At 47.5% G+C, this 22012-nt stretch overlaps 2 non-coding genes across 2 annotated transcripts; both read right to left on the bottom strand.

Moving 5' to 3' along the window:
* Positions 1-6094: 6094 nt before the first annotated feature.
* LOC149440221 (U2 spliceosomal RNA) lies at positions 6095-6285 on the bottom strand. Its single transcript, XR_016307712.1, has one exon. It is a non-coding gene; the product is annotated as a U2 spliceosomal RNA (small nuclear RNA).
* Positions 6286-19012: 12727 nt separating this feature from the next.
* Positions 19013-19194, bottom strand: LOC149440222 (U2 spliceosomal RNA). The gene has a single exon (XR_016307720.1). It is a non-coding gene; the product is annotated as a U2 spliceosomal RNA (small nuclear RNA).
* Between the last annotated feature and the right edge of the window lie 2818 nt (positions 19195-22012).

A 22012-nucleotide genomic window follows, 5' to 3' on the forward strand; every position in this document is an offset into this window, starting at 1 on the left:
ATTTCCGTTTCCTGGTAAAACAAGCGCTGTTTGTCCCGAGCTCTACGTAATATTTCCTCTTTAAGTCGGAAGTCGACTAGGCAGCAAACTATATCTCTCGGTGGGTCCGTGTCTCTGCCTTTGGGACGTAGGGCCCTATGGAGACGTTCGATCTCAATAGGAGATTCATGCGGTCTTTCCAAAAGATCATTAAAGATGGTTAAAAGAACTTGGGCGAGCTACCCAGACTCTATTGCTTCCGGTACACCGCGCACCCGCAAGTTATGTCGTCTTCCCCTATTATCCAAGTCCTCAATATGACGATCGAGCTCTCTTAGGTGCATTGAGTGCGTGTCAACCTGCTTGCGCACCTCATGAATAGCAAGGCCTTGCATACTAACTTTATCCTCCACTGCGTCCAGCCTATGCGCCACTGCCTGCAGGTCAATATGTAGCTCAGCTATTGCCGCTGAAAGAGTCCCTTTAATATCTGATGCAACCGCTTTCAAATCCCCGATGGTGAGAGGGGGAGGTTCGACATGTCCAGGTATGGCCGCTGTTGTGGCAACTGTTGTCAAACTAATAGACTGTGATGGAATCTCCTTTGTAGGCGAATGTAATGGTGATGCAATAGAAGAGGATTCTGCGTGATCCGGAGTGTGAGACCGGAATAGCTCCGGGATACTGCGATTAGCAGGACCACCTGTACGGCGAGGGGATCTGGAGCGAGGAGTAGTAGCTTTCTTGTCTGCCTTCCCCATGTTTGCGTCGCCTCTCTGTGAAGATTGCGTAGCCCCACCTACGTGTGTCAAGGCTCACGGTATTATATTGCCATTTTCTTTGGGGTCAAGCTGGATCCCCCAGAACAGATATGTGAAAATGAGAATAGGTAGTTTACAACAGGCCCAGAATTGCACTATATGCCTCAGCGTGCAGGAAAGGATAAGCGAAACAGGGGGGGTCAATGGTTTCTGCTGTGCGGACGTACGGATACAGGGATTACCACAGCCTTCCCCTTATATGAATCTGTATGGGACGTCTGCTATAGGCCTATCCTCAGCACAGCTACCTGTTGTAAAGGCTGTAGCAAGGCCTCAACAATATGCCGATATTTCCTGGGTTTGTGTGGGGGGTGACCCAATGGATCGGGAAGTGCTGGCAGTTCTCTGTGGGAGAAGGAATGTACTCATGGATAATATGTCTCCCTGGACTGAAAATGCACTCAGCCTGTACCCTGATGGAAGAGGTCCTGGGCTCACTAGGCCTCACTACTCCACACCGCCCCTGTTTCACATATGGGGGGAGGGAGGGTGACACTTATATTCCTGTCGTCCCGTCTGGAACGGAGGGACGACAGGCGGATCGTTCACTGAACGAGTGGGAGGGGGGGCGACCAGTCCTCCCCCTTCCCACCTCTGCCCCGCGTGCTCTGTCACCACCGATCGGCCCGATGTGAGCCGGAGGACTCCGCGGCTCCACCCGGCCGCAACAAGGCCACACCCGGTCACTGCCTCCGAGTGGCGCCAACAGCGCCCGAAGCTGCCCAGCAGGGAAGTCGAGGGAACGGGTGAGTCACGCACTCACTCCCGCCCTCTGACGTATGGTGGATGCCGGTGAACTCCGCGGCTCCACCCGGCCGCAACAAGGCCGCACCTGGTCACCGCCTCCGAGTGGCGCCAACAGCGCCCGAAGCTGCCCAGCAGGGATGTCGCGGGGACGGGTGAGTCTCACACTCACTCCCGCCCTCTGATGTATGGTGGATGCCGGTGGATGAGGAGATGAGCCGTCGGAGCTCCAGTTCAGGCGACTGGTCCGATCGCCATCTTGGACACGCCCCCCCAGATTTAATAAAGTTATCGGCCTCCCGTTCTTCAAGTCCTTCCTATCACCCTTTTTAAACAACAATACAATCAAGCCTTCTGCCATACTCTTGGACATACACCCTCTTTCTAACACTGCCACGCACACATCAAACACACACGGTAAAACTCCACGGGTAGGCCATCCAACCCGGGAGTCTTCCCCGCTTTTATACCACTCAATCCCATCTCAATCTCACCCAAACTCACATCCTCATTCAATGCCATCCTATCACTCTCATCCAAGCATTCCTCAATCTCACCAATCACTTCATTCTCAACACTCATATCTCTCTTACTCTCCGAAAACAATTTACTATAAAACTTCCATACCTCATTCGCCACCTTCTCATTCCCAGTCACTTCACAACCATCCTGATTCACCACACTCACCAACTCACTCTTACTACCATACACCTTCTTGAAAAAATACCTCGTACACTGCTCATCCTTCTCTTTCACAACCATTCTCGCCTGCATCAACAACGCCTTTCCCTTAACATCCAAAAACCTTCCAATCTTCACTCTTGCCTCTACCTTCTCATTCTCCACATTCTCCCCCCACGCACTCATCTCATTCAAGTACTCCAGACGCTTCTGCCACCATTCATACTCTTCTCTTTCTCTCTTCACCTTCTCACATCCCTTCCACACAAAAAACTTTTTTGTCTGAACTTTCACCCAATCCCACCATTCCACTACACTGACAAACTCTAACCTCTTTCTTTCCCATCTTTCAAAATTCCTCACAAACTCTGCCCTTACATTCACATCATCCAACAACTCAATATTTAACTTCCATACACCCCTTCCGTACACCCTGTCAGACTCCATACTCACAAAACAATCTATCCGCCCATGATCCGTGAACGACTCCGGCTGTACCGTAAAAGACACGGAAGAAAACTCCCTGGAACAGAAAACAAAATCAATGCGTGAGCTTATGTTTCTGCCACTGGAAAAAAAAGTGTGACCACTGTCCTTACCGAGATCCTTCAGACCGAAGTCCTGACAAATATCCAGCAACATTTTACCGGATCTATCCACCCTACCACCCTCACCTCTCCCCCCCCCCCTTCCCCTCCCCACACTCCCCCCCACCCTTCCCCTCCCCACACTCCCCCCCACCCCTATCCTCCCCCCCCACCCCTATCCTCCCCCCTCAACACACAGTTAAAATCACCAAACATAATTAACGGTATTCTACCTCCCAGGAACATTTTTAATTTTTCAAAAAGCGTAAGACGCTCCACCTTCCTGGGAGAGGCATACACATTTATCACTTTTAACACTAAACCATCTATTTCTACTTTACAGACCACCGCCCTCCCCTTCACCACATGGACAGTTTCTAGTATCTTGAATCGCCAATTCTTGAATAGAATGCCTATTCCAGCATTCCCCTCCGTTCCCCCAGACCACATGGCTGGTCCATGAGGCCATTCGTCCAGATGGGGCTCCTCTGTAAAATTACATTCCTGCAGACCAATCACGTCATATGATAGCAAAGCGAGGTAGTGTAGTAAAGCCGCCCTTCTAGGTGCTGCCTGAATGCTCCGGACATTAACAGAGGAAATTTGAATTGGCATTCCTATTGGTGAAAAAAGGAGAGGTTAAGTAAACCACACATCATAATATCAAGTATTATTATTTTTTTTGCTCTTGCACTTCCTCTCTCTCCTGCTAAATCTAGCCCCTGTCGCCTTACTCCTCAACTCCCGTCCCCCCTCTGCAGCCGCCTTTTTCAATTCCCTACGGGTTAATAGGCCCTCTGTGTTCCCGCTGCTAGCAAAAGATTCCACCGAGATCTGGGATGAATCCGAGTCCTCCTCCTGACTTGGGAACTCAGAAATTACTTGAAGAAATTTCTGTACCACCCTTTCTCCTCTTCAGTGTGTCTCGAGAGAGATCCATGACCTCCAGTTCACTAGCCCCGCCCCTTTCCACAGCGCCACTTACAGACGGCTCCACGTCCCCAACTGCCGGGGCCTGAGTCGCTGTCGCTGTTTCACTAGGCTTGGGCCGAAGTGTCATATCTTCCGCCTTGCTTACCGACGGGACCTCCACCATCCAGGCCGGAGTCATCCCCTCAGTTATTACTGCACAAGACGGCGCATGTTCTCCCTGGAATTTTGCTACATCCACTCTGGTTCCTAACGAAACCTCCACCTCCCTGACCAGAGCTGTCCCCCTAGTCACTTCTGCACCGGATGACACTTCCACTGGCGGGACCTCCACCTCCCTGGCCGGTACAGTCCCCCCAGCCACTTCAGCATAGGATAGCACTTGTCCTCCCTGCAGAACCACCTCCTCCACCCTGCTTTCTGGCGGGACCTCCACCCTCCTGGCCGGAGCAGTCCCCCCAGTTACTTCCGCATAAGACGGTGCCTGTTCTTCCGTACTCTTTACGACCTGGTGGCCAGAATCAACAGGGGCCACATGAGTCAAAATAGGGCACTGTCTTGCAAGATGGTTGGACCCTCCACATAAATGGCACTTCCTGCCCTCCGAACAATCCGCCGTCCTGTGACCCGCTTGAAGCAATTCCGACACACCAGCCCGGCTTCGCAATTCTCTCTAGTGTGCCCGAAGGAGTAACAGTTCCGACAGTATTGGGGTTGACCCGGGTACCACAAAACCCCCCTATTCGGGCCAATGGAAAAGGCTTGGGGAGGGTGCATCCGACCACCAATCCCTCCATCTCTTCTCAGCTGTACATAATACCTCCTATGCCCATTGAATGTACCAAGCACTTTGGTTTGTTTCACCCCTGCAGAGATGAAGGAACAGTAGCGGCTTAGGAAAGCCTGAATTTCTTCTTCCCTAACAAAGGGATTGTAGGTCTGAATGGTCAACGGAATCCGCTGCTTGGACTCATTCCCAACAAAAGTAAGGCCCTCCATCAAAGGATCTTCCAACTTTTCACGACTCCTCTGTAGACATGTCTGCATTTCTGAAACCCGGAAAAAGGTCAGATCGAAGAACCCACTCGTGGGAAAGGCTTGCACACAGTACAGCGATTCCAAAGGCATCATCAACAGGTCCATCACGACTTTCTTCTGAAAATGGAATAAACCACAGTCTCCACGCCTATCCTCCCGAACGTATACCCGGACGGTGTTTGGAGCATCCGACGGAGTATGCGCCATAGGACCAATCAACCGAGGCTTCCCCTCCCCCAAAGGGAAGGCTGTGCCCGGCGATCACAACTCGGGTATGTTCGGAGAGCGCAACCCCCAATAGCAGCATCCCAGGCTTGGTATATCTGGGAAGGCCGAGGGCGCAGGTCTCCTACTAATACCACCTTCCAGCTCACAATCCCATGAGATCGTAAGCCAAAAGGCCGAGAAGCGATAACCGGAAATTCGGGCCTACCCGAGGGCCGCCCGAGCGGGCCGAGGGGACGTGCTCGCTGAGAGCTCCACAGGCTGCGGGGGGGCCCACTCCTCCGCAGGGGTCTTCCAGGTGGCTGGGGCTGCCCAAATTCACACCGGTGGCCCAGGGCCTGGCTCTCTTGCCTTTACTCCCTCCCTGGACACTTGGCTTCCATTCCCTGGGCCCAGTCTGCTCCTCCTCTAGCCAAAGTGGGCACCAGCAGGTGCTCGTTTGCATGGCCCCGCCTCTAGAGTTACGCGGGCAAGGCGGGCCACTAGAGGGAGACACAGGCCTTGGCATGGCATCCGTGCGGCAGCTCGAGCGTCCCAGAGTCAAGCTGAGCAGCAGCTCTAGCGTCCCAGAGTCAAGCTGAGCAGCAGCTCTCTCGGGTTTTTGCCGACAGGCTTCCAGGCAGGCCTCCCTCCTCCAACGTGCTGAAAGCTAGGCTTCCGAGCAAGCTGACTTCCTGCTTTCCTTCACACGGACGGACAGAGACCTTGCTGACTCTCCTTGCTTCTTTACAGGCCATTGGGCACGTCGTCCCATCCAGGCAAGCCGAGAAAGAAAGAAAGTGACATGGACCAAACAAAGGCACACCAGGGGTTAAAAACACCTTTAAGGGAATGAAGCTTTTCACACCTTAAGAGTTATCAGCAACAAACACAGATTAGGCACAACAATAACAACACACAACACAATGAAGCAAGCAGGCTGCCATCTGGTCTGCAGGAGCCAAGGCCAAGGCTGGTTGGGACAACTGGGATGGGCCTCACTCACTCCCATCACAGTTGTGACCTTGTGCCCTTTCCTTTCCTTCTTGGGGAAAGAAAGGAGAGTGACTTGTTGTAGTCATTTTTGTCTGCTTTTGGAAAACCGCATAAGAGGGGTGCACCGGTCCTGGAGGTACTGCAATACCAGATCGATGCGTGGAGTGGACAGAGCAAGCTCTTCTTCCATCTCCCTGTTCTAAAAATCCATTTAATATATGGTCCCCAGATAGGGGACGTATCAGATATTAAACTGATAAGAACAGATTTTTTTTTTTAAATTCTTTTATTAAAAAATTACAAAATCATTCACAATCAAGAAAAACAATCATATTTTGGTTCCAACACCAAATAACAAAGCAACAGCAAGGAGAACATAACACATGCGCATATATTAACAAAAATTATACAAAAGGTACATAAAGGTATAGCATTTCATCATGCAATTTCAGGAGAGCATTTCACATGCATATTTATACAGCAATAAAGGTATACAAAAAACGCATTGCATTTTTTTATCATGTTGATTCAAAAACTCGAAGCATACTCAAAGGAGCTTGCTATACAAGAAGAGAAGCCTTCGTGAAGACATCTCTTGCAATCTCTCCTGTTCAAGCTTCAAGCTCTCCTGGCTGATGCGCAGTCTTCCGTCAAAAGGAAAACTTCCCCCAAAAGGACACATTCCTGCCCCTATTTACTATACAGAAAGATATCCTATCCTCACCCTAGTGACCAAAAAACCCCCTTCATCACATACACCGGCCTGTAGGAAGGTAAAAGGATAGATATTAGGCAATAGGACTCAAAAAAAAACACGGTACAGGCTTTCTAAAACCACATAAGCTATAATGAGGGTCCAGAACCCTTACATCAGATATGAAAACACCCGTCAGCATAATATTGTCTGGATCATTCAAAAATTAACTTATTATAAGCATGCTCAAACGGATCCACTCGTCCACCGCTTCCATGGCTTGAAATGCCACAAATTTTCAGCCTCCACTGCCCCCATTTTTAATCGGTCATAATGACCATACTTATACACGGACCATGGCCGCACAGTCATCCACGCTCAACCATTCCCTTCTATACACACCAATATTCCTCACATCCCATAAACATTCTTTCACACAACACACCAGCATCCATAAAACTCGTGCTTCCTTTCGCCCCACCTTCCATAACCCATACATCACCATTTCATATGACAAAGCACGCACTCCACTCAGTCCTTCCACCATTTTTCCCAAACTCTTCCATACTTCCCTTGCAAAACCACACTCCCAAAAAATATGACATACACTCTCCACCCCCACACACCCCACTCTCGGACATACCTCTGTATCACTCATCCCTCTCCTCCTCTGAAACATTCTCACCGGCAAACACCCATGCACTCCCATCCATGCAACATCCTTCTGTCTATTCTCCACACCCTTCATACATACGTTCCTCCAAGTCACTTCACACTCAGAAACAGTCAACCCACCGATCCATTCCATCTCTTCTCTCTCATTCAACACTTTCATCACCTTCTTACTTTCACCCCACACCTCACTCTCAATATCATTCAGACCAAATTTCTCCATACCCCTTTCCACTCTTACATAAAACCATGGAGCATGAAAGCTCACTGGTTTCCTCAAATCTTTCTCCACCCATCCGTACTCTCATCACGCACCCACCCACATACCTCAACATACATCCCGCCAAACTTTCTTGCATAACTTCGCACACATACCCTCATATCTCACCAACAGAAATCTCTCCACATTCACCATCCCCTTCCCTCCATTCAAAACATTCTTCACCACCTTCACACGCTTGAGCTTTTCCGCCTTAGACGTCCAGAAGAACTGAAAAACCAATCGGACTATCTTCCTCAAGGCTCTGTCCTGGGCAGGAAAGACCTGGTATAGAAAAAGCAATATCGGTAGTATAACTGATTTTACAACCAACACCTTCCCCTCCAAAGGAAAGGGTCCTTAGAGACCAAAATCCAATTTTACTCTGCACCCTACCCATCACATTCTCCCAACTTTCACGCCCAAACAAATCACTTCCAAACTTGACACCCAGCACCCTTATACTCCCCTTACACACTTTCCAATCACATCTTCCACATTCCCCCCATTCACCAAACAGCTTACACTCGCTCTTCTCCATATTCACCTTAAATCCACTAGCCAAACAAAAAATCTCAGTCAACAGCTTCACTCTTTTCAAACTCCCCAAGTTCTTGCACACCACAGTCACATCATCCATGTACGCAATTACTTTCAGACTCCACCCACCGCTTCCAGGTACCGCCAACCCATTCACACACTTATCCCTCACCAACATCCTCACCAACGGCTCAATCACACAAACGAAAAGCACGGGGGACAAAGGGCACCCCTGCCTCACACCCACTCCCTCAGACACCCACCCATTCACTTGAATCCTGCTCACAATCCCTGCATACAGACTCTTCACCCACCCAATCATTCTTGTCGGTACCCCCATTCTTTCCAGCACTCGAAACATAAACTCATGCGCCACCCTATCATACGCCTTTTCAAAATCAATCGCCAAGACAGCCGCTCTCTGCTTTCTCTCCTTACTATCCCAAAGCACATCCCGCAAGCATACCAAACTTTCAGCAATCACTCTTCCGGGCACCGCACACACTTGCTCCTCCCCAACCATTCGATGAATCACCCCACGCATTCTATTAGCAAGAATTTTGGCAATCAGTTTGTAATCTACGTTCAATAGAGAGATTGGCCTCCAGTTCTTCAAATCACGTTTATCTCCTTTTTTTATACAACAAGACAATAAGCCCTTCAGTCATACTCTGACATTTTCCCACATTCCAAAATAGCCATACACACTTCATGCACACTCCTCCCAATCACTTCCCAAAACACTCTATAAAACTCCACAGGGAGACCATCCAACCCTGGGGTTTTACCTTTCTTCATTCCACTCAAACTAATTTCAAGTTCCTCCATACTCACATAGTCACCCAAACCCATTTTATCCTCCACTCAGTTTCTCCTCAATCTCTCCAAGCACATCATTCTCTACTCTCTCATCTCTTACTCACAGAAAACAGACTTCCATAAAACTTTCTCACTTCTTCCACCACCCGCTTATTCCCATTCACCTCCCTTCCATCTTCATCCAACACGCTCATCACCTCATTCTTACCCCCATACACTCTCTTAAAGAAAAAACGCGTACACCTTTCATCCTGTTCTTTCACAACCATTCGAGCCTGTGCCATTATAGCCTTACCTTTTGTAACCAAAAACCTCGCAACCTTCACCCGCGCTTCCGCCACCTCATTCTCCACGCTTTCACCCCAGTCTCTCAAACCAATCAAATAATCCAACCGCTTCTGCCACCATTCATACTCCTCTCTCTCCCTTCTCACCTTCTCACAAAAAATCTCTTCACTCTCACCTTCACCCAATCCCACCACTCCAGCACACTCTCAAAATCCAGCTTCTTCCGCTTCCACCTCTCAAACATCATACAAAACTCCTTTCTCACACTCTCATCCTCAAGCAAGTCTACATTTAATTTCCAGACACCTCTTCCATACGTCCTGTCAGTCCCCATACTCACGCTACAGTCAATCCGGCCATGGTCTGTGAAAGGCACTGGCTGGATGCCAAAAGAAACCAATGTGGCATTCCTGGAAGATAAAAAAAGATCAATCCGTGAGCTAACAGTACCACCAGCAGAAAAAAAGGTATGTCCTTTATTTTTGCCTACATCTACCAGGGCCGAAATCGCTGCATAACTCTAGTAAGAGTTTGCCTGACTTATCTATAGTCCCTCCACCAACACCCCCCCCCCCAGCACACAATTAAAATCACCTACGACAAACAGAGGCTCTCTGCCCCCCAAAAAATACCTCAATTTCTCAAATAAGTCCAAACGTTCCCTTTTTTTCGGAGACGCATAAACATTTATCAACTTGAACGTTAACCCATCCACCTCCACCCTGCACATCACAGCCCTCCCTTTTACAATATGTATACATTCTATAATTTTAAAGCGCTGGCTCCTAAACAGAATACCAACTCCAGCGTTTCCTTCAGTGCCACATGACCATATCACTGGACCATACGGCCACTCCTCAGGACGAGGTTCTTCTCTAATGTTACATTCCTGTAAGCATATAATATCACTTGGTACCAGGAATAAGTATTTCAATATGGCTTCCCTTCGTGGCACTTCCTGAACACTCCTAACATTTAGAGAAGAAAACTTGATTGGCATCTAGGCACTGAAAAGAGAAGAAAAGGTTATTGACAATAAAAAGCCAAAAACGCATATCATGACTTTCTCCCTGCACCTACGTGCAGAGCCTTTTGCCCCTGCCACCCCCTCCATTTTACTCCGCTCCTTCCCTCCCAGGGCCAATTTTTTGAGCCCCATGACACACTGCAGGTTCTCCACCTGCCCGCTACTGGCAAAAGACTCCGTTGATATGATGGATGAATCAGAGTCCACCTCCTTGGCTAGTAAACTCTGAGATATTTAGAGATCCAGCAAGATCTTCAGTCTCCACCTTCCTCCTCTTCAGCGTGTCCCTTGTTAGGTCCATCGCCTCCGCTAGTATCGCCCCCACCTTCCGCTGCGGTGGCGACCGACGCCCCCCCCCCCCCGACTCCTCAGCAGAAACCAGGGCCACCCCCGCAGCATCATCAGGCTTGGGCTCAGCATCAGATATGTCACCTGCAGGGTCCTCAGCCCGACTGGCTAGGACCACCCCGCCGGCGACCTCCGCATAGGACAAAGATCTTCCATCCGTGCTTATCTGGTGTGCTGAATCTCTGGAGAAACCACTCAAATTGGGGCACTGCCGGGCCAGATGGTCACAACTCCCACACAGGTGGCACTTTCGGCCTTCAGGGCATTCCGCCGTCATGTGCCCCTGTTGAAAACAGTTCCGGCAGACTATACCAGCATCGCACTGGTCCCGAGTGTGACCAAAGGTGAAGCACTTTCTACAGTATTGCGGCTGCCCAGGGTACCACAATACTCCCCTAATTGCCCGTAAAGAAAAGGCCTGAGGGGGTGGGCACAACCACCAATACCGGCATCATCTTTTTTTAGTTGCACATAATAGCGCCTTTGGCCATTGAATGTCCCCAAAATATTTGTTTGCTTTACTCCAGAGGAAACGAAAGAACAATAGCGGCAGAGAAAAGCATGGATCTCATCCTGCCGTACAAAGGGATTGTACATTTGCAAAGTTAGCGGTATTCGCCGCTTGGATTCACTACTCAAAAAGGTCAGACCTTCCATCAAAGGATCAGCAGACTTCTTCCGGCTCCTCATTATGCAGGTTTGGACATCCGACACTTGGAAAAAGGAAAAGTCGACAAAGCCGCTTGTAGGAAACGCCTGGACGCAAAATAAACTGTCGAGCGGCATCGCCAGCAAATCCATCACAACTTTTTTCTGAAGGTAGTACAGACCGCACTCTCCTCTCCTCCCAAACATACACCCGAATGGTGTTAGGGGCATCCGACGGTGCGTTTGCCATGAACAAGGTCTCCAAGTCTTACCGACCCCGGAGGGAAGGTTCAACCCAGTGATCACTCTCAGGAATTTCAGTGGAGCGCAACCCCCAATAGCAGCATGGGTGCTTTTTTAATACACCGCAAGGCCGAGGGCGCAGGTCCTCTTACTTTTTTTTTTTTTTTTTAAGTCCGCAAACGTGAACGAAACCCGTAAGTGTTCACAAAAAGTGCAAGTGCAAAACACCACACAAAAAGTGCACTTAGGGGTGTGCTTTGTCCTACCCCCGATAGGGTTGGACCACTACCCTGATCCCCCGGTGCACGAAGCTCCGGACGGGGACAAGGTTCCCATTTGGTCCTCCAGGCCTAAAGGCCTGGTGGACAACCATTCCTTGTGTCCAGCCAAAGCCGGACACCCAGTACTTGGTCAGGGGGCTCTCCCGAAGAGAAAACCCCTTAGGGACAGGGGAGGAAGGAACCAAAAGGCCACACATCCTCCCCCTAGACTTCAGGGCAGGCCCGAGGACCCACACCCTCCATCCGGTGAAGAAAACACACACATAAGTAAAAAGTGACAAACGTGGGAGTGAAAAAAATAAATTAAATAAATCTATAAAAAATAAAAAAAGTGGTCATGCCAAATTGTGCACTGACCAGGCCCTGAGACCTGTAACAAAAATTGCCCAGAACTTAGCCAAAAGGCCTGGTCCTAGAGGTGCAGTGCAAAAAGTGTTTAAACTCAGTGACCATGTGCTCTTTCGCAATGTGGGGTCCCACACCCAAGTGCTACTCAGAGCACCCCTGAGGTGACTACTCAGGGGGCACTGTGTTTGCAGACTCTCTGCCTTCCCAGCCCCTGGCCAGACAAGGTAGATCTGTCCAAATCAGGAGGTACTGGGTCCTTCAGACGTTCCAAAGGGGAATTACTCCCAGGCCCCAGCTTAACTCGTGAGCGTCCCGGTTTCTGTTCCCCCCGTAATAGCCATCCAGACCCCCATCATACCAGTGAGGGTACTATACAACAGCCATCCTCGCAAAGCTAGAATGGTCGGGAGCACCCCCACTGGACACTAAGAACAGATTTTTTTTTTTTAATTCTTTTATTTAAAACTTCATAAAATCAACACATGATACAATCACAACAAGTAATTCTTACAGGAAATGTGTACAGAAAATTCCACAGAATAATTTTCAAAATTTTCACAGCACAACAGGAAAACAACAGATATCCTCATATTTACATAATCCCTCCCACCCCTTTATTAGCATATCACCATCACCCACAAAATTTACATATGCAAATACAAAAGCAACAATAGTATCCCTCCTCCCTCCATCATACACCCCTTTATTAGCATATCACCATCCCCCACAAAAAATTACATATGCCACCACAGGAAACACAAAAACAACAATAGCATCCCTCCTCCCTCCATCGACGAAAAGAAGGACAAAATGTTAGAACACCAAGATATTCAAAACATTATGAGCAGCGTTTCTGGGACTTCCAGGAGCTCAAAACCAGGGTAGTATTGCAAATTCTTCTCATACTGCAGCCCACTGCTTCCAATTGGCTAACTGCCAAACAGCATTGGCTTTGTTATGCCCCATTCGTTTACAGTCCCAATACGCGTAGAAATAGAGCCTTCCACGGACCATGGCCACACGTTCTCTCACATCCACAATTTCTTTCCTAAAAATCAGAATATTCCTTACATCCCACACACTTTCTTTCACACAGTTCACTAATAACCACAACACTCTAGCTTCCTCTCTCCCCAACTTGCTTATACCAAACACCACCATCTCATACGTCAACTTTTTTAACCCTGTCAATCCCTCCACCATCTTCCACAAACTCTTCCATACTTCTTTCACAAACCCACACTCCCACAACAAATGATACACACTTTCATTCATCCCACACCCCCACAACAAATGATACACACTTTCATTCATCCCACACCCCACTCTCGGACACACTTCACTATCAACCATTCTCCTTCTCTGAAAAACTCTCGTCGGCAAACACCCATGTACCAACATCCAAGCCACATCCTTCTGACGATTCACCAAGTCTCTACTACCCACTCTTTTCCAAACATTCTCACATTCCGCTTCACTCAATCCCCCAATCAACTCCATTCCTTCCTTTTTATCCACAAGATCCATCACTTTCTTACCTTCCCACCACACTTCTTTACTTATTCCATCCAACCCATGCTTCCTCATTCCCCTCTCAATTCTACCATAAAACCAAGGACTATTAAAACATACAGGCTTTCGCAAATCACACTCACCCAATTTTACATTTTCTGAACACACTTCCCCTACATACCTTATCATACTTCCAGCCACACTCTCATTCTTAACCATCTTCACACACCATCCAATATATTTCATCACCAAAAATCTGTCAACATTCACCATCCCCTTTCCACCATTCAATACCAGCTTCACCACCTTCTCTCTTTTTTTAATTTTTCCACCTTGGATGACCAGAAAAAAGTATAACACATTTTAACAATTTTCTTCAGCACTCTGTCTGGTGCTGGGAATACTAAATACAGGAATAACAAAATGGGCATAATCACAGACTTTATTATTAACACCTTCCCTTCCAGAGACAATGTCCTCAGGGACCAAAAGGATACCTTCCTTTGTACCCTCACTCGCACATCCTCCCAGCTCTCCAATCCAAACAAGTCATTACTGAATTTTACACCTAACACCCTCACCCCACCTTCACACTCCTTCCATCCCCATTGTCTCCCATCCCTCCATTCTCCAAAAAACTTACACACACTCTTTCCCTCATTGACGCTAAACCCACTTGCCATGCAAAACACATTCATCAATAATTTCACCCTCCTCAACCCTTCCCCACTCTTACAAATCACCGTAACATCATCCATATATCCAATCACACTAAGAAACTTTCCCCCACTCCCAGGCACTTCTATTCCCCTTACCAATTTATCCTTCACCAACATTCTCAACAGAGGCTCTATCGCACATACAAACAAAACTGGAGACAATGGGCACCCTTGTCTCACACCTGTCTTAATTTTCACTTCTTCAGTCAACCAACCATTCACCAAAACTTTCCCCCTCATCCCTTCATACATACACTTAATCCACCCAATCATTCTTTCAGGCACTTCCATCTCTTTTAACACTCTAAACATATATACATGCACCACTCGATCATAAGCTTTCTCAAAGTCTATTGTTAAAACCGCCATCTTCTGCTTCCTCTCCTTACACCACCACAATCCATCGCTCAAACAAACCAGACTCTCAGTTATACTCCTCCCCGGCACCGCACATACCTGTTCATCTCCAACCATCCCATCCACCACCTGCCGCAATCTATCAGCCATCATTTTGGTGATAATCTTATAGTCTGTGTTTAATAGCGAAATTGGCCTTCAGTTTTTTAGATCACTCTTATCCCCCTTCTTATAAATTAACACATTCACACTCTCACCCATCGATCTCGCCAATCTCCCACATTCCAACACTTTCTTACATACTTCAAAAACATCCTCACCAATCGTATCCCAAAAAGCAACATAAAAATCCACCGGCAGTCCATCACTCCCCGGTGATTTACCTTTTTTTAAACTCCTTACACACCTTTCAATTTCTTCCATACTCACATCCTCCTCCAGCCACTCTATCTTCCACTCCCAATCGTGTCTTGATTTCATCCAGCACCTCTCTTTCTACCCTTTCATCTCTTCCTCTTTCAACATATAACCCAGTATAAAATTTTTCCACTTCCTTCCTCACACTCTCATTCCCACTCACCATATTCCCATCCTCATCCAACACATTTTTCAATTCCATCCTCCCATCAAACACTTTTTTAAAGAAAAAACTCGAGCACTTCTCATCTTTCTCACGAACCACCATCCTGGCCTGTATTAACAAATTCTTTCCTCTATTCTGCATACATTCGTTCACTTTCGCTCTGGCTTCCACCAATTCATTCTCCACATCCTCTCCCAACTTTCTCAGCTCCTCCAAGTATTCCAATCTCTTCTGCCACCCTTCATACAACTCTTTCTTTCCTCGCTCTCTCACATCCTTTCCTAATAAACACTTTCGTACACCCTTTCACCCATTCCCACCATTCAATCACACTCTCAAAATCACCCACCCTCCTCTTTAATTTCTTAAAGGTACACACATACTCCTTTCTTACTTCCTCATCTTCCAACAAACTCACATTCAATTTCCACACTCCCTTCCCGAATACACTCCCCCCGAATGATACTCACCATACATCCAATCCAGCCATGGTCCGTGAAAGGCTCCCTCCTTGCTGAAAAATCTTCCACCTTCAAATTCCTAGATGCAAAAATAAAGTCAATACGGGATACCACATTCCCATTACTACTAAAGAAAGTAGGACCACCTTCCTTCCCCACATCCACAAGTTTAAATAACTCCACCATGTCCCTTAACACCTTCCCAGACTTATCTACTCCACTTCCACCCCCACCCCCTCCCACTCCTATCCCCCTCCCTAATAATACAATTAAAATCCCCCATTACCAGTGTTGGTTCCCTTCCACCAACATATAATTTTAATTTATCAAGCAAGTTGATTCTCTCTTGCTTATTAGTAGATAAATACACAAAAAATAACTTAAAAACCACCCCTCCCTCCTCAAAATACACCAACACCGCCCTCCCCCTCTCAATATGCACCACCTTAGTCATCTCAAACCTACTCCCCTTAAAGAAAACAGCAACCCCCCTATTTCTTTCCCCACAAAGTGACCATATGGCCTGCCCATTTTCCCATTTAGCAGTTTTTTGGCTCCTCCTCCAGGTTACAGTCCTGAACGCACAGGATATCCCAGGTGCTTGCAGCAAATAATTTAAAAATCGCTGCTCTCCTCCACGCAGATCTCAGGCTGCGTACATTTAAAGAGGCTATGCCAAACTTCATGGGAAATTAAAATTGAAAAAGGGGGTGAACCAAACCACAAAACAAGGTGCTAAGTCTTATCACCCTTTTTCCCCCTCCCTCTTGACCGCCCCCTTGTGGCCTTTTTTTGCTTTTGGGGAAACCTCCCTTCTAACTCCCTTCATTTTGGCCCCAAGCACTTTCGATTGGCCACCCTGGTATCCCATCACAGCCTGAAGATCCTCCACTCGGCCAGAGCTAGCAAACGATTGTATGGAGCTGTCTGATTCTTCTGCTAGGTCAAATTGTGAGGCTGTGCTCTCAAAATCCTCGATATTGCCAGTAGGGGAGAGGGCCTCAGGACTTCCCTTCTTTCGCTTCAGAGTGCCCACAGTTTGGTCCATAGCTTCCTCCTCAAGCACATTACTTGGACCAGCTCCTCCTCCTACAGCGTCATCCTTCAAGCACTCCCCCTCAGCCAGCATGGTCTCGGGAACACCTCCACTTGAGGAGACTCTACTCACCCCAGCCTCATCAGGGACCACCTCAGGGTCTGCAGGCTCCGGCTCATCTCCTGCCATGGCAGCGAGGGCCTGGCCCAAAGCCTCCAGGGGGTCACTACAGATATTACTGCCCCCGACAACCTCTGCATAGGAGGCTTTTCCCTCCTGAGGTGCAACATTTGCATTGACTCTGCCCCCTAAGGAGCTACTTTGACCTGGTGCCACATTTGCCGCACTCTGCTGGTGCACTGTGGGGCATTGCCTTGCCAAATGATCCTGCTCCCCGCAAATGTGGCATTTCCGCCCCTCAGAACAGTCTGCAGTCTTGTGAGTATTTTTATAACAATTCCGGCACACTGTACCTACCTCACATTGCTCTTTCGTATGGCCAAATTTGTAGCAAAACCTACAAAACACCGGCTGCCCAGGATACCAAAGGTAGCCCCTATTCGGCCCTATAGAAAAAGCTTGGGGAGGATGCAATGTCCCACCAATTCCACCAATATCTGGCTTAAACCGAACCCAAAATTTTCTGTGGCCATTAAAAGTTCCGAAAATATTACTTTGGTTCACCCCCTCGGATACCATATCACAATAGCGGAGCAGGAATGCTCTGATTTCATCATTCCGGGCAAACGGATTGTACATGTGTACATGTAGTGGCACCCTCTGGCGGTCTTCTCTGCACAGGAAAGTTACATCTTTCAAAATCAGGTCCCCCGCTTTCTCTGCTTGCCGCATCCAGCACGTCTGCATTTGAAAAAAAAAGGTCACGTCATAGCATCCGCTTGATGGAAAGCACTGGACGCAAAATATGGTATCTCAGGCTATACCCAACAACTCCTCAACTATAGTTTTCTGCACAAAGTGCAGCCCAACTTCCGCCCTTCGAACCTCCGCAATAACCAGCCGAACTATATTTGGTGCATCAGGAGCTACCGCCGCCATCCTGTGACCATCGCACCACACTCGGTCCACACGGGGAGAGTGGGTTTAGGGATCGCAACTCGCTGCCTGGGGACTAAGCCTCCGGCCAATAGCAGCAAGGGGGGGCCCTCCAAAAAGGGACGCACCCCCTAAGGCCGACCGTCGGGTACCCCAGGCACCTTCTGACTAAGAATCAAGGAGCCGAGACTCACTTGACCTTAGCCAAAGGCCGAGAAGCGACTATTCCACCTCTTGGTCCAGACCATATGATCTAGCCAAAAGGCCGAGAAGCGATAACTGGAAACTCGGGCCTACCCGAGGGCCGCCCGAGCGGGCAGAGGGGACGTGCTCGCTGAGAGCTCCCCGGGCTGGAGGGGGCCCACTCCTCAGCGGTCTTGCAGGTGGCTGGGGCTGCCCAAATTCACACCTGTGGCCCAGGGCCTGGCTCTCTTGCCTCCACTCCCTCCTTGGACACTTGGCTTCCATCCCCTGGGCCCAGTCTGCTCCTCCTCTAGCCAAAGTGGGCACCAGCAGGTGCTGCTGGTTTGGGGAGAAATCAGCACGGTCGTTTGCATGGCCCCGCCTCTAGAGCTACACGGGCCACTAGAGGGAGACACAGGCCTTGGCATGGCATCCTTGCGGCTGCTCGAGCGTCCCAAAGTCGAAGCGTGCAGCTGCACTCTCGGGCTGCTGCCAGGCTTCTAGGCAGGCCTCCTCTGACATGCTGAAAGCTAGGCTTCTGAGCAAGCTGACTTCCTGCTTTCCTTTGGACGGACAGACAGGGAGCTTGCTGACTCTCCTCGCTTCTTTACAGGCCATTGGGCACGTCGTCCCATCCAGGCCACAGCTTCCAGGCAACCCGAGCAAGAAAGAGACACCAACCAAACAAAAGCACACAGGCACACCAGGGGTTAAAAGAACCTTTAATGGAAGAAGCTTTTCACACCTCCTTAGTTAACAGCAACAAACACAGATAAGGCACAACAACACACAACACAATGAAGCAAGCAGGCTGCCTTCTGGTCTGCAGGAGCAAAGCCAAGGCTTGTTGGGACCACTAGGATGGGCCTCACTCACTCCCATCATAGCTCTGAACTTGTGCCCTTTCCTTTCCTTCCTGGGGAAAGGAAAATGGCTGCTTTTGGAAAACTGCATAAGAGAGGGGTGCACCGGTCCTGGAGGTACTGCAATACCAGGTCGATGCATGGAGTGGACAGAGCAAGCTCTTCTTCCATCTCCCTGTTCTAAAAATCCATTTAATATATGGTCACCAGATAGTGGACATATCAGATATTAAACTGATTTTTTTAAATTTTATTAGAAAAATTACATTAAAAAAATCCATAATACAGTCAAAGGGTTTAACCACAACATTGCATAGTATAATCACAAAAGTAAAAAGGTTACATAGCAGAATCATAAATGAACAAAGTCCATTTGACATGAAAAACAAAGCATTTCTGTTTTTTACATAGGTTTGCACATACAAAAGGAATATTCACATTTTGTAACTCAGAAAAGACCCACAATAAGGGGTTTTGCAAAAAATTTTTGAAACATATGTCTTCGTGCAACACTGTCCCTTCACCTCTCCCTCACATCTAGACAAAGGCCAATTAAACAGTCCCTCAAAAGAAAGCTGTCCCTCTGCCATCATAATGCAACCTATAACAGAAAAAGGTACAATATGAGTGTCGTCATAAAAAAAAACAAAGATCACAACTTGCATGTTTCAAAAAAAGCTCATGTATTAGGTTAGAAGATCAATCATGATTCGGGCTCCGAGTCACCCAAGAAAGGAAGGGGTCAGGAGTCTTCATAATACTAAAAATTAACAAGTTTTTAGCATAAGGAAATTATGCAATCCACCTCCTTCAGGATTTAAATTGCCAGATCTTACTCGCTTCATCCATACCCAGCTTTTTACAATCAGAATAAGTATACAGCTGTCCATGGACCATGGCCACACACTCACGCACACTCAACACCTCTTTCTTAAAAATCAAAATGTTCCTTGGGTCCCACAAACACTTTCACACAATTTACTAACATCCATAACACCCTCGCCTCATTCTTTCCTAAATACCATAAACCAAACATCACCATTTCATACGACATGCTCTTTACACCCGACAATCTCGCAATCATACTTTTTAAACATTCCCATACTTCCACAGCAAAACCACACTCCCAAAACATATGCTCTACACTCTCTAAACCCGCACATCCATTTTTTGGACATCTCTCAGAATCACACATCCCACGTCTTCTCTGAAACACTCTAAGGCCGGCCATAGACGGGTTGAAAATCGGCCGATTTTTCTTTTAAAAAACAAAAAACCGGTCGTTCAAGCGGCCGACGTTACCAGCAACAGTAAAAAAAAAAAAAAATCGGCCAATTTTCATCCCGTCTACAGCCGGCAAAAAGTGTCCCTGCAGAGAGCTTCGCTATTTCTTCTGACAGTTCCTTGACATTTATAGCGGTTGCAACAATGTATCTATTTGTATTCATTTAGGATACAGATGTTTTTATTCGGAAACATAAATACATTGTTGCAACCGCTATAAATGTCAAGGAACTGTCAGAAGAAATAGCGGAGCTCTCTGCAGGGACACTTTTTGCCGGACTGGAATTCGCCTTCTCCTTCTCTCATGCGCAGATTTTTTTATCGGTAAAATATCGGCCGATTTGCCAATCATTGCTGCGAAAATCGGCCGATCGGCAAAATCGGCCGATTTTTTCCAACTTTACCGATAAAAAAAATCTGCCAAAATACCGAAAAAGGGCCGACCATTTTGCCCACTAACTATCCGAAAATCGGCCGATTTTACTTTCGGCCGAAAAATCAGCCGATTTTCGACCCATCTATGGCCTGCATAACAGGCAGACACCTATGTACATCCATCCATGCGATGTCTGTCTATTGTCCAACTCGATTGAATTCACATTCTTCCACACCTGTGCACACTCAGCCATCCTCAAACCGCCTACCCCTTCCATCACTTCTTTCTCATCCATCCACTTACACACCTTTTTACAGTCTTCCCACATCTCCCTTGTTACCTCGCTCAGACTGAATTTTACCACTCCTCTTTCAATTCTCACATAAAACCAAGGACCCTTAAAACAGACTGGCTTCGTCAGCTCCACATCACACCATTCAAACTTGCGCAACACACTCTTGCTACAATACTTTGCCATGCACCCTGCCAAACGCTTTCCTACATAACCGTACACTCATACCCACATATCTTACAAAGAAAAATCTTTCTATCCACACCATTTCCTTTCCCCCATTCATCCAGACCAGGTGTCTTACCATTCCTCATCTCTTTCAGCCCCAATTCTACTTCACTTAGTCTAACATACTCTCCCAACACCCACCTATCTTCCTCATCCTGACAAATCTCCACGCTCTTCAACACATCTTCCTACACACTCACATCTCTTCCTTTCTCAGCAAATAAATTAGAATAGAATTTCCACACTTCCGCCTTGACCTTTTCATTCCCACTCACTTTGTGACCAGTCTCATCCAACACACTTATTAATTCACTCTTGCCACCATAAACTTTCTTAAAGAAAAATCTGGTGTATTTTTCATCCAATTCTCTCACCGCCGCTCTTGCCTGTGCTTAAATCGCCTTACCCTTTAATATCAAACATTCTCACCTTTTATTTTGCCTCTATCATCTCATCATTTACGTTGTCTCCCCATTCACTCATCCTTTCAAGGAACTCATCTTCTTTGCCGCCAATCATATTCCTGTCTCTTTCTTAGCCCACTCACACCCTTTTCTTATAAAAAAGGATTTAGTTTTCATCTTCACCTATTCCCACCATTCTATCACACTTTCAAAATCCAACCTTCTTTTCTCCCATTTTCCAAACATTCTTTGTATTCATCCCTCACACTCTTATCCTCCAGCAATTCCACATTCAATTTCCATATACCCTTACCATACTCTTGATCAGAATCCTTACTTACACAACACTCAGTCCGACCATGGTCCGTGAACGTAGCATGCTGGATAATGAAACTTTGACTGGAAGTCTCTGGATAAAAAACAAATCAATACGCAAGTGCATATGACTAGCAGAAAAAAAGGTGTATAACCACCTTCTTCCCAGCATCAGATAACTTGAAATCTTTACACA

Source organism: Staurois parvus, unplaced genomic scaffold (assembly GCF_062004578.1).
Source record: "Staurois parvus isolate SC_StPar_1 unplaced genomic scaffold, SC_StPar_1.0 ptg001110l, whole genome shotgun sequence".
In the NCBI taxonomy this organism is placed as follows: domain Eukaryota; kingdom Metazoa; phylum Chordata; class Amphibia; order Anura; family Ranidae; genus Staurois; species Staurois parvus.